Source organism: Cervus canadensis, chromosome 33 (assembly GCF_019320065.1).
Source record: "Cervus canadensis isolate Bull #8, Minnesota chromosome 33, ASM1932006v1, whole genome shotgun sequence".
NCBI lineage: Eukaryota > Metazoa > Chordata > Mammalia > Artiodactyla > Cervidae > Cervus > Cervus canadensis.
Window position 1 is genome coordinate 13,668,414 of NC_057418.1, and position 12,637 is coordinate 13,681,050.

Sequence of the window (12,637 nt, forward strand, 5' to 3'; positions counted from 1 at the left end):
AAAATAAATGACCCAATCAAAAAATGGGCCAAAGAACTAAACAGACATTTCTCCAAAGAAGACATACAGATGGCTAACAAGCACATGAAAAGATGCTCAACATCACTCATTATCAGAGAAATGCAAATCAAAATCACAATGAGGTACCATTACACGCCAGTCAGGATGGCTGCTATCCAAAAGTCTACAAGCAATAAATGCTGGAGAGGGTGTGGAGAAAAGGGAACCCTCTTACACTGTTGGTGGAAATGCAATCTAGTATAGCCGCTATGGAGAACAGTGTGGAGATTTCTTAAAAAACTGGAAATAGAACTGCCATATGACCCAGCAATCCTACTTCTGGGGATACACACCAAGGAAACAAAATCTGAGAGAGACATGTGCACCCCAATGTTCATCGCAGCACTGTTTATAATAGCCAGGACATGGAAGCAACCTAGATGCCCATCAGCAGATGAATGGATAAGGAAGCTGTGGTACATATACAGCATGGAATATTACTCAGCCATTAAAAAGGATTCATTTGAATCAGTTCTAATGAGATGGATGAAACTGGAGCCCATTATACAGAGTGAAGTAAGCCAGAAAGATAAAGACCAATACAGCATACTAATGCATATATATGGAATTTAGAAAGACGGTAATGATAACCCTATATGCAAAACAAAAAAAGAGACACAGATGTACAAAACAGAATTTTGGACTCTGTGGGAGAAGGCGAGGGTGGGATGTTTTGAGGGAACAGCATTGAAACGTGTATATTATCTAGGGTGAAACAGATCACCAGCCCAGGCTGGATGCATGAGACAAGTGCTCGGGCCTGGTGCCCTGGGAAGGGCCTGGTGCGCTGGGGAGGCCCAGGGGAATCGGGTGGAGAGGGAGGTGGGAGGGGGGATTGGGATGGGGAATACATGTAAATCCATGGCTGATTCATGTCAGTGTATGACAAAAACCACTACAATATTGTAAAGTAATTAGCCTCCAACTAATAAAAATAAATGAAAAAGAAAATATCAGGAATATAAACAAATAAAATCATATATCCATCCCCCAGAACAATAGAAATAAAAACAAAAGTAAGTAAATGGGACCCACTTAAACTCAAAAGCTTTTGCACAGCAAAGGAAACAATAGAAAAAACCAAAAGACAATCCACAAATTAGAAGAAAATATTTGCAGTGATGTGACTGACAAGGAATTAGTCTCCAAAACTTATAAGATGCTCATGAAGCTCAACATCATCAAAATAAACCAATCAAAAAATGGGCAAAGGCATAAATAGATATTTCTGCAAAGAAGACATACAGATGGCCAAGAGGCCCAAGTAAAGATGCTCTACATTGTTAATTACTAGACAAATACAAATCAAAACTACAATGAGATTTGACCTCACACCAATCAAAATGGCTGATATCAAAAAGTCTACAAAAATTAAGTGCTGGAGAAGGTGTGGAGAGAAGGGAACCCTCCTACACAGTTGATGGAAACGTAAATTGATACAGTCAATTTACAATATGGAGAACATATTGTACATATGAGAACAATACGGAGGTTCTTTAAAAAACTAAAAATAGAGCTGCTTATGACCATGCAATCCAATCCTAAGAATATACATGGAGAAAAGCATGATCTGAAAGCATACATGCATCCCAACGTTCATTGCAGCATTATTTACAATAGATAAGACATGGAAGCAAACTAAATGCCATTGACAGAGGAATGGATAAAGATGTGGGATATATGTAAAATGGATCCATAAAAACATGAAATAATGCCATTTTCAACAACATGGATGGACCCAGAGATTGTCATATTGGGTAATGTAAGTCAGACAGAATAGGAGAAATATCATATGACATCCCTTATATGCAGAATCTAAAAAGAAACAAATGAACTTAACAAAACAGAAATAGACTCACAGACTTAAAGAATGAACTTATATCTTCCAAGGGCAAGATTAAGAGGAAGGGGTAGTTAGAGAATTTGAGATCCACGTGTCCACATTGCTATATTTAAAATGGATAACCAATAAGTTCCTATTGTATAGCACAGGGAACTCTGCTCAATGTTATGTGGCAATGTGGGTGGGAAGGTAGTTTGGAGGAGAATGAATACATGTACATATAAGGCTGTGTGTCTTTGCTGTCCACCTAAAACTATCAGCATTGTTAATCAGCTATAATATAAAATAAAGAGTTTATAAAAACATACTAGGTAAATATAAAACATTTATTTAAAAAATAATAGATTTCATGACAACTTTTTAAAAAGTATTTGATATTTAGACCTAATAGACCATAAACAAACAAATTATAAAGAATATTAAGTAAATATAAGTAGTAATAAGTGTGCTAACTATTACAAAGAATGACTTTCGGTTTTGGTTATGAAAACTCATGGCAAAAACCTTAAGCTTAAAAGTAAATTAATAGCTGGTGGACTTTACATTTGTTTTTAAGCCTAAGTTTAGATAGAGTTAATAATTTCGCTAAAATACATAGAAAAGCTTGATAAAATATCTCTCTAAACAACTTTAGTTCAGTAAAATACATAATCTTTTAAAAGATTTTTAAAAAACAAAACCAAAAACCAAATAAACATCATAATATGATGAAATAATAATATGATGAAATAATAATATAATTCATCATAATATGATGAATAATAATAAATAATAATATGATAAATAACATTTATCTCATTTAGAAAATACTAGCTTTTTCTTAATTTTTTAAAATATATTTTTCCTAGCAAAATATTTATTGTTTTATAATATTTTAATACCCATAGTACTTCCCAGGTGGCATTAGTGGTAATGAACTCACCTGCAATGCAGGTAGATGTAAGAGACGTAAGAGATATAAGAAATGTAAGAGACTTGGGTTCAACCCCTGGGTCGGGAAGATGCCCTGGAGGAAGGCATGGTAACCGACTCCAGTTTTCTTACCTGGGGAATCCCATGAACACAGGCACCTGGCAGGCTGCAGCCCATGGAGTGACAAAGAGTTGGACACCATTGAAGGAACTGAGAGTGCACACACTCCTGTAGAGATATATATCAATGGAATTTGGTGAAAGTCAATGGAGAACTTCTTACTGCAAAGATAATACTAAAGTATGAATCTATTCCATAATGCAATTGTAACTATATGCTTATTTCTTTGGACATATGATCTCAGTGAGACAGAATGACATGCCGGATACTTCTCCAGGGAATGAAGTTATTCCACAGAAAAGAATATCAAAATAAAATTCTGATATTTGGAATATTTTGATATTGCTTTGATGAAACCTATTCATGATAGGAGAGGAGAAAGACACACACAATTCTATTACTAATATCATCCTACTGCTTTAATGCATCTTAAAAGTGTCAATAACAAAAGCAGAAATTATTCTGCTTTATTTTAAATATCTTTTTAAAAGAAAATTATAGTGTTTAAATTGCAAATCATACTTGCATAAATTATAAAGGGGAAAACAAATGCATGCATAAATAAGTATATAAAGCTCAAAATTAAGCCATATACAAATAATTGGAAAAGGAGTACATCAAAGTTGTATATTGTCACTCTGTTTATTTAAATCCATGCCAAGTACATTAAGCAAGTGCTATCCTGGATGAATCACAAGCTGGAATCAAGATTGCCTGGGGAAATATCAACAACTTCAGATATAGTACAGACGATACCACTGTAATGGCAGAAAGTAAAGAGGAACTAAAGAGCCTCCTGAAGGTGAAAGAGGGGAGTGAAAAACTTAGATTGAAATGCAACATTCAAAAAACCAAGATCATGGCATCCAGTCCCATCACTTCATGGCAAATAGTAGGGGAAACAATGGAAAGAGTGACAGATTTTCTTTTCTTGGTTTCCAAAATCACTGAGGACAGTGACTGAAGCCATAAATTTGAAAGACACTTGCTCCTTGGAAGAAAAGCTACAACAAACTTAGCATATTAAAAAAGTAGAGACATAACTTTGCCAACAAAGTTCTGTATAGTCAAAGCTATGGTTTTTTCCAGTAGTCATGTATGGATGTGAGAGTTGGACCATAAAGAAAAAGGCTGAGCACTGAAGAATTGATGCTTTTGAATTGTAGTGCTGGAGAAGACTCCTGAGAGTCCTTTGGACCGCAAGGAGATCAAACCAGTCAATCCTAGAGGAATTGAACCCTGAATATTCATTTGAAAGACTGATGCTGAAGCTGAAGCTCCAATCCTTTGGCCATCTGATGCAGAGTCAAATCATTAGAAAAGATCATGATATTGGGAAAGACAGGGCAAGAAGTGAAGTGGGTGACAGAGGATGAAATGGTTGGATGGCATCACTGACTCAATGGACATGAGTTTGAGCAAACTCTGAGAGATAGTGAAGGGCAAGGAAGGCAGGAGTCCTGCTTAATGTTAACAAAACAAATTCAGTCTCTTAATGGTTTTCTAGCATCTTAAAAACCAATAGTACAAATAATATAACCAGGATATAGACATTGATAAAAGCAAGATACAGAGTTTTTTCAATATCTGAATTTTCCTTCTCGTTGCTCTGTTATAACCACAAGCAATTCCCTCTCTTTCCCTACTTGATGTCTGGCCATCAATATAATCTTTTTTTTTTTCACTTAGCATAGTAATCTAGAGATATACAAACAGTTGCTGAACCAACAGTTTGTTTCCTTTAATTGCTGAGTGCTATACCAGGATATGGATATATCAAAGCTTGTTTACCGATTCTCCCACTAAAGGAACCTGGGTTATTTCCAGTGTGGGGCTATTTGAATACAGATGTTATGAACATATTTGTCTACAGGTTGTTGTGTGAACATAAGTTTTCATTTCTGTGTTTCAAAGATCTTGAGAGTAATTGCAGGATTATAGTGCATGTGTGTATATGTTTATTAAGACATGGCCAAAATCTTTTCAGAGTAGCAGAGCATTTTACATTTCTACCAGCAATGTATGAAGGGTAAAGTTTATCTTTATCCTCATAACCATTTGGTATTGTCCTTATATCTTATTTGAGAATTTCTGGTTAGGTGTATGGTGATACATAATTATTTCTTAAATTTGAATTTGCTCATGAATAATAATATTGAATATCTTTTTAATGTACATTTTGCCATCTGAATAGTTTCTCTGGTGTAAAGTCCCTCATTTATTTTGCCCAGTTTCTAACTAGATAATTTTTATTGTGAGTTTTGGGTGTTCTTTACATGAAGTTGACCCTTGAAAAACATGTGGGTTAAGGGCCTCCACCTCTCACACAGTTGAAGATTCATTTGTAACTTTAGAGTTACACTCCACCTGGATTCAGATCATGTGCTTTTGTATTTCAGTACTTTTGCATCTCACTTCTTTTATTTAATATATGAGATTTTTCCATGTTATTATATGTATAAACAATTCCTTCTTCTCAATGCTGAAGAAGTACATTCTCCAACTAGAGGACATTTGGGTTGTTTCTGGTTTGGGATTGATTATAAAATAATCTTCCATTAATATTCTTATACATAGAATAACATGGGAAAATGTCATATATTATAACAAGCAAAAGAAGTAAGATGTATAAGTAAACACCAACGTATAGTTTCATTCATGCCAAGTTCAGGGATAGGCAAAACTAATTAATAATAAAGTCAAGCAGTGATTATCACTGGAAGTGATTGGCATTGTCTGGAAAGTGGCATGAGGGTGATGGCTGTTCTGTAGTCTGATCTGGTTGGTAAATACATGGAGGTGTGTATATATGAAAGAAGTCATCCAGTGGCACGCTTCCCATTTGTACATTTTATTGAACTTAAAACATTTAAACTATTCTTCAGTAAAATATGTTCAAAATCAAGAATCAGATGAGTTCCATTGTTTACATGAAACTCTTAAAAAAATTTTCATAGATGATTTTAACTTTTTTAAAGACATGTTTGGGCATGCCCACTTTTTATATTTTATCAAAATGATGTGGAGGGCTTAGTTAATTGTCCTCACATATAAAATAGTAACTCTATTGAGTGAAAGCTATTCCATGTATTCTAATGTGTGAAGCAGAGTTTTATCAACAAGGTACCTACAATACACTTTATGAAACTGAAATGGATGGAAAGGAAAAATCAGGAATGTGTATTACTACTAACGAATATTATTTCTGGCAGTTACAAGAATAATATATATAGTAATGATCAATGTCCTGAAAAAATCAATGGAAGCAGATATTAATATAAAATGACTAAAGAAAATGATTTGCCTAATACTGCTTTTAAAAATACTGTGGTAAATAGAAATTTTATAGCTAAAATTATCAATTCCTTTTTAAAATAATGAAACATAAGAAAAATGCGGACACAAGTACCCATTATAACAGACACAGATGCACACATATAATGTTCAAACTAATGACTCCTCAATTCATTAAGGCCATTTATTTTAATGATATTCAAGAATATATTTATTAAAGACACTTTCCAAATTAATGAGCAATTAGAAGAATCTGACATGCTAGAAGTCCCTGTTAGAACTCGTCTACTGTCCTGAGATGAATACAGACTGAGACGGAGTCTCATGGGCTCTAAGTTTTACATTTTTTTTTTCTTCTCCCAAGGCAATCAAAATTCCAAGAAAGCCCAAAACCACTCCATGGTTTGAGGTTTTCAAAAGAATTCTAATACTACTTTAGTGAACCAACTTCTGGGATATCTTGGATACACACTGAGACTGTGGTAATATCAATATTGGAAGTTATTCACATTTTCAAATTCCCTGTTAGATAAACTCAAATAGTTTAGAATTTATAGAGACTGCTTTGAAAATTCCTAAATATAGGATGTTCCTAATTTTTTAAAATACCAATGAGAAACAAAAATGTTCTTAATACTTTTAAGCACAAATGTCTTAGCCAATATCACTTTAAGCAGAACCTTTTGTCTAGCTGTATCACTGTGAAAATGTAAAATCAGTTTTCTCATGAGCTGTACCATAGAAGCCTACTCCTAAGTATTGCTTAGTATTGAGAAGAGCTTATAAAATTCGAGTACTGAGATTTTATATTCTTTTGTCAAACACAAAATATAATAAGCACATAATTTTAAATAAGTACAAAAATGTTAAAATGTTCTATTACCTGATCTAACTTGGTATTAATTGATTTAAATCAGGAATGGGTACCATCTTGCACAGTGTATTTAAACTGATTAATTAGTCCTTTGTGTTTTTTTTTTCCTGATTACAGTTTAAAAAAATCATCATCATCATCCATTTAATTTTATGTTCAGTAGATAAGTTTAAAGGATTAAAACTAATAAATACATCTATATTCTCAATCATTTTAGTGTTCTAATAAGTAAAATTTTATCAGAACTATTGGTGTTAGCCTACTTGACAAACAGCAAAGTACATTCAAGTACTTTGTACAGCAACGAAGTACAAAGTTTATTTTTAAATCCAGAGAAAGAAACATTTGAGTTAGGTAACTTTTCAACTGATTAGGGCATATGGAAACAAATGTCAGTTTAAGTGTACAGTTTTATTTTCTGATACTGAGATTCTTAGTAACTTCTCTACAGAGGTGACTGATTTGTATGTATATGCAAATTAATGAACTCCATTAAGAAGAAAAATAAACTCTCTATCAGTTTTGGGATGTATTTCTTAGAATTCCAAATATCACAGATTCCAGGGGACAGTGTAAAAAATGAGATTGCCTCTTTATTGGGACTTCCCTATAGCTCAGATGGTAAAGAATCCGCCTGCAACGCAGGAGACCCAGGTTCGATCCCTGGGTCAGGAAAATTCTCTGGAGAAGAAAATGGCAACCCCCTCCAGTGTTCGTACCTGGAGAATCCAATGGACAGAGGAGCCTGGTGTTCTACTGTCCGTGGGGTTACAAAGAGTTGGACATGACTAACCGACTAACACACACACATACTTTACTCGAGATTTATCCCATGATTTAAAATAACAAATAGACAATTATTCCAAAAACACGTAGTCACCCTTTATCCAAGGAAGATACATTCCAAGACTCCCAGTGGATGCCTGAAAACTTGGATAGTACCAAATCCTATATAAACATGTCCTTTCCTATACATATATACCAATGATAAAGTTCATTTTATAAATTGAACATACTAAGGATTAGCAACTATCACTAATAATGAAATAGAATAATTATGGCAATATACAGTACTAAAAGTTATGGGAATGTGGTCTCTCTCACTTTTTCTCAAAGTATTTTATTGTATTCTACCCACCCTTCTTGTGATGAGGTGAGATGACAAAATGCTTACATACTGAGATGAAGTGTGGTGAACGTCACAGGCATTGTGACATAGCATTAAGATAATATTGGCCTGATGGTACTTAGAAGGATCATCTGCTTTAAGAGATCTTGGATCATCAAGCCATGGTCATGTTGATGGTTGGAGGATGTCAGGGGTTGATGATGTTGATGGTTGTGGATCTCTGGTAGGACTGAGGAGGAAAGTGAGAGATTTCATCATTCAACTCAGAATGGCTTTCAATTTAAAACTTATGAAATGTTTATTTTTGGCATTTTCCACAGAATGTTTTTGGACCATGTTTGTCTATGGTAGCTGGAACCATGGAAAACAAAACTGTAGATAAGGATGGACTACTGTAACAGAGCTTTAGAATTTCCTGTGTCTAGCAACTTATATTAAACAAAAGAATAAGTGGACATGAGTTATAGTTTCAAGCAATTTATTTATATAATAAAGAAAATGAGAGCTCAAAATTTATTAGAATGTAGTACTTTTATTTTGCTGCAACCAACCCAACCAATTGTGTTTCTAATAATTTCATTTCTTATCTAGGGGTTAAGCATTATGAAGCATGGCATTTTAATCCTGGTGAAGGAACTGGCAACCCACTCCAGTGTTCTTGCCCCTGGAAAATCCCATGAACCCAGGAGCCTGGTGGACTACAGTCCATGGGGTAACAAAGAATTGGACACAACTGAGCGACTGAACAGATACACGGTATTTAATATAGTAAATATGTTTTATATGGTAAATACAGAAAAATAATATAAACAAATATCGCTATAGAATGTGATAGGTCAGTTACTCAAGTATACTGCTTAAGAAAATTGTGCTGTACTTAGTCACTCAGTCACGTGATTGAGTGACTCTTTACAACCCCATGAACTGTAGCCCACCAGGCTCCTCTGTCCATGGGGATTCTCCAGGCAAGAATACTGGAGTGGGTTGCCATGCCCTCCTCCAGGGGATCTTTCCAACCCAGGGATTGAACCCAGGTCTCTGGCTTTGCAGGCAGATTCTTTACATTCTGAGCCACCAGAGAAGCCCTTAAAAAAATGACTAAATGTCATTTATGCATGGTGTGTGCTAAGTCACTTCAGTCATGTCTGACTCTGCAACCCTAGGGACATAGCCGGCCAGGCTTCTCTGTCCATGGGATTCTCCAGGAAAGAATACTGAAGTGGGTTGACACGCCCTCACCAGGGGGATCTTCTTGATCCAGCAAAGAACAGGTTCTCCTGCAGCTCTTGCATTGAAAGCAGATTCTTTACCACTGAGCCACCGGGGAAGCCCCACACACATCATGCATGAAGTGAAGTGAAGTCGCTCAGTCGTGTCTGACTCTTTGCTACCCCGTGGATTGGAGCCTACCAGGCTCCTCTGTCCATGGGATTCTCCAGGCAAGAATACTGGAGTGGGTTTCCATTTCCTTTTCCAGGGGATCTTCCCAACCCAGGGATCGAACCTGGGTCTCCCACATTGGAGGCAGACTCTTTAACCTCTGAGCCACCAGGGAAGCCCTATGTCTTGCATAGATTGCTTTAAAAGAAAAATTGTAGTATGTACACTGTTGGGCACCAAAAATATACTGGGGAAATCTGTACTTTCTTTGATAAGTTAGAAGAATTGTTGAGTTATCTTGTACTGTATAAATGGTTTTAGGAAACTGAAATATTAAGAAAAAACACTTAACAATTGTTAAAAAGTTCAAGACAAATGAATTTTAGTTGGAAAGCATTTCTTAGAGCCACCATTGGCAGAGGGTAGGATGCTGAGCTGACCCGTAAAACATATATAGTAAGTATTTAACAAAGAGTCCAGGAGCATAAGAAAGAGTAAAAGGACTACTTCCTAACAATCAAGAATACACACTAGAATGTATATAATGTCCTTTCCTCTCTGGATAATTCATGTCTATATATCTCAGATTAGGTAAATATTTCTTTTAGATTTAATTGCTCAAAAACTCAATAAAATAAAATTTTAAAATTTCAAAGTTTTCTTGCTTCATATGCTTACATTCCAGGTCTACCTTCACCTTTATTTTCAACTGATTTCTTGTAAAAGGAAACATTAGAAAATATACTCAAATTTTAAAAATGCCTGTGTCTTTACTAACTCCAGTAACTACTGTTAAAAAAAGAAAAAAAGAGTTGTATTTAGATATTATGATATACTAGGTTTCTGCTTATACTGTTTGCCCTCATAAATGTTAAGGGAAACAAAAAGAAAAGGATATTTGGTCAAATGGTGTGGATAGTGATCATGTTCCATTTTCAAAAAGAAACTTGATGTGTTCTTAAATAACTAATTTGTTAATGGCACAATTTATAAAAGGACATCAAGTTTTTGAATAAAAGTGACGTGAATTAAAGTAATCTGTGCCATGCAACAGATGGATAATATTTGAAACTAGAAAACAAAGTTAATTTATCTTATGATCAAAGGAGAACTCAGAAAACAATCCACCATAAACTAAGCCATAAATCCCAAGAAATAAAATATAATGTATTAGCTGATGGACATTAAGTACAAGAACTAACCCTGGGAAAACCATTATCATAACTTTCTTGACCTCTGAGGGGCCTGTTGACACAGTACTATATATATCAACCCTAAACATTTTTGTAAGTGTCCCTGGATGCCTGGCACTGAAGGCAAAAGCTTAAATAGAAAAGCAGTGTCCTCAGAAAATTGGAATGAGAATGAGGTTGCTCTTTTCTTTTTCTAATTGTAAGGAAATTATTTTTATTTTATACCAATTTGCAGAGACATTGACAATTAAAAATTAATCCATAACTATTATCTAGAAATGATCTTGAGGAAAAGATTTGTCAAGACCTTTCCTTCCATTTAAACCAACAAACCTACCAGGTAGAAAGTGGAAGAAAATACATATGCTTGCATAAATTTATGCATTTTCAACTTTGGACAATTTGGTGGAGAACTATTGACCATTTATCAATGAGTTATCATAGAAATTTTACATTGTGGTAGGAAGGGAAAAAAAATAAGAAACAGTAGTGTTGATTAGAGATGAAGTGTGTGTGTTTATGTGTGTGTGTATGTGTATTCATTTATTTATTTACATAAAGCCATTCTGCTTTGACCAACTCTTTCATGATTTTACACATTTCAAAATTACTCATCTGTCAAAGTAAAGTTAAAATACATTCCAGTACTGAAAAGTCCACCAATGTCTGAAAGTCTAAAAATTATCTTTTTTCTGTGAATTGGCCTTTATACATGAATTGGCTACTGCTAAATTCACTCACACATTTTTACAGTGGTTTCAGGATCTATGATTGCTCTTTTTCTCATCTCCCTGCCTTGGCCATTTTTCCTAAGTCACATTCCTGCCAACCTCTGTCTAGGATGAATGCCCCCATTATTTAGTGACTGAATGTTTGTGATGACTTGTAATCCCATATTGTAACAAAGTGAAGTAGGTCTTACTTTGATGAAGATCCAGTTTTCATGCCAGAGACTCACGAGACAAATAGCAACAGCATTGATTCACAGCTCTTCACCACTTTCTGCCCCTGATGAATTCTGTTTCAGTTTCTGATCTAATTACATAACACATAGACTTTTATTTGTATTTATTTATTTATTTTTTGGCATGCCATCTTCCACTTTTACCTCTCTCTAGAATCTTATTTTAAATGTCCTTCCTTTTTTACTCCCAGTTTAACCTTCCACCTAAATCTTTCTTGTCCATTGACAGGTCAGTGCTGAGTGAGACAGAATGCGGCATATGGAGAAGTGATACCATGAGATTCACAAAGTGTCACTTTTCAGAGACAGATCTATTTGACAAAGGTTTAGCAACATTTTTTAAGCTTCAGATTGGTATTAATAAGTCTCCGTTTCTTATGGTGGGACCATAAGTACAAAATTTGTCTCTTCTTTTCTTTCTCAACTCAGTCTAAAAGTATCTTTCTTGATGATGTTAGGGAAAACCTGTGAATCTAACAGAAATCGCTGAGATATATTCTGTAATAGATGAAAGTGAAAAGTGTTGTCTCTCAGTCATGTCTGATTCTTGGCGACCCCATGGACTGTAGCCTGCCAGGTTCCTCTGTCCACTGGGTTTCCCAGGCAAGAATACTGGAATGGGTAGCCATTCCCTTCTCCAGGGGATCTTCCCAACCCAAGGAACAAACCCTGGTTCCCACATTGCAGGCAGATTCTTTACTATCTGAACCATCAGAGAAGTCCTTGTAGTAGATGATGGACTCTTAAACAGTTGCTATTTCTATAACATTTAATTGTTGATGGAATGTTTTTCTCCCACCAGATCTTGGTTTATCCATCTCAAAGTCAGTACAGAAAAGTGTATTTTTGCCTCTTAATCATATGTGTC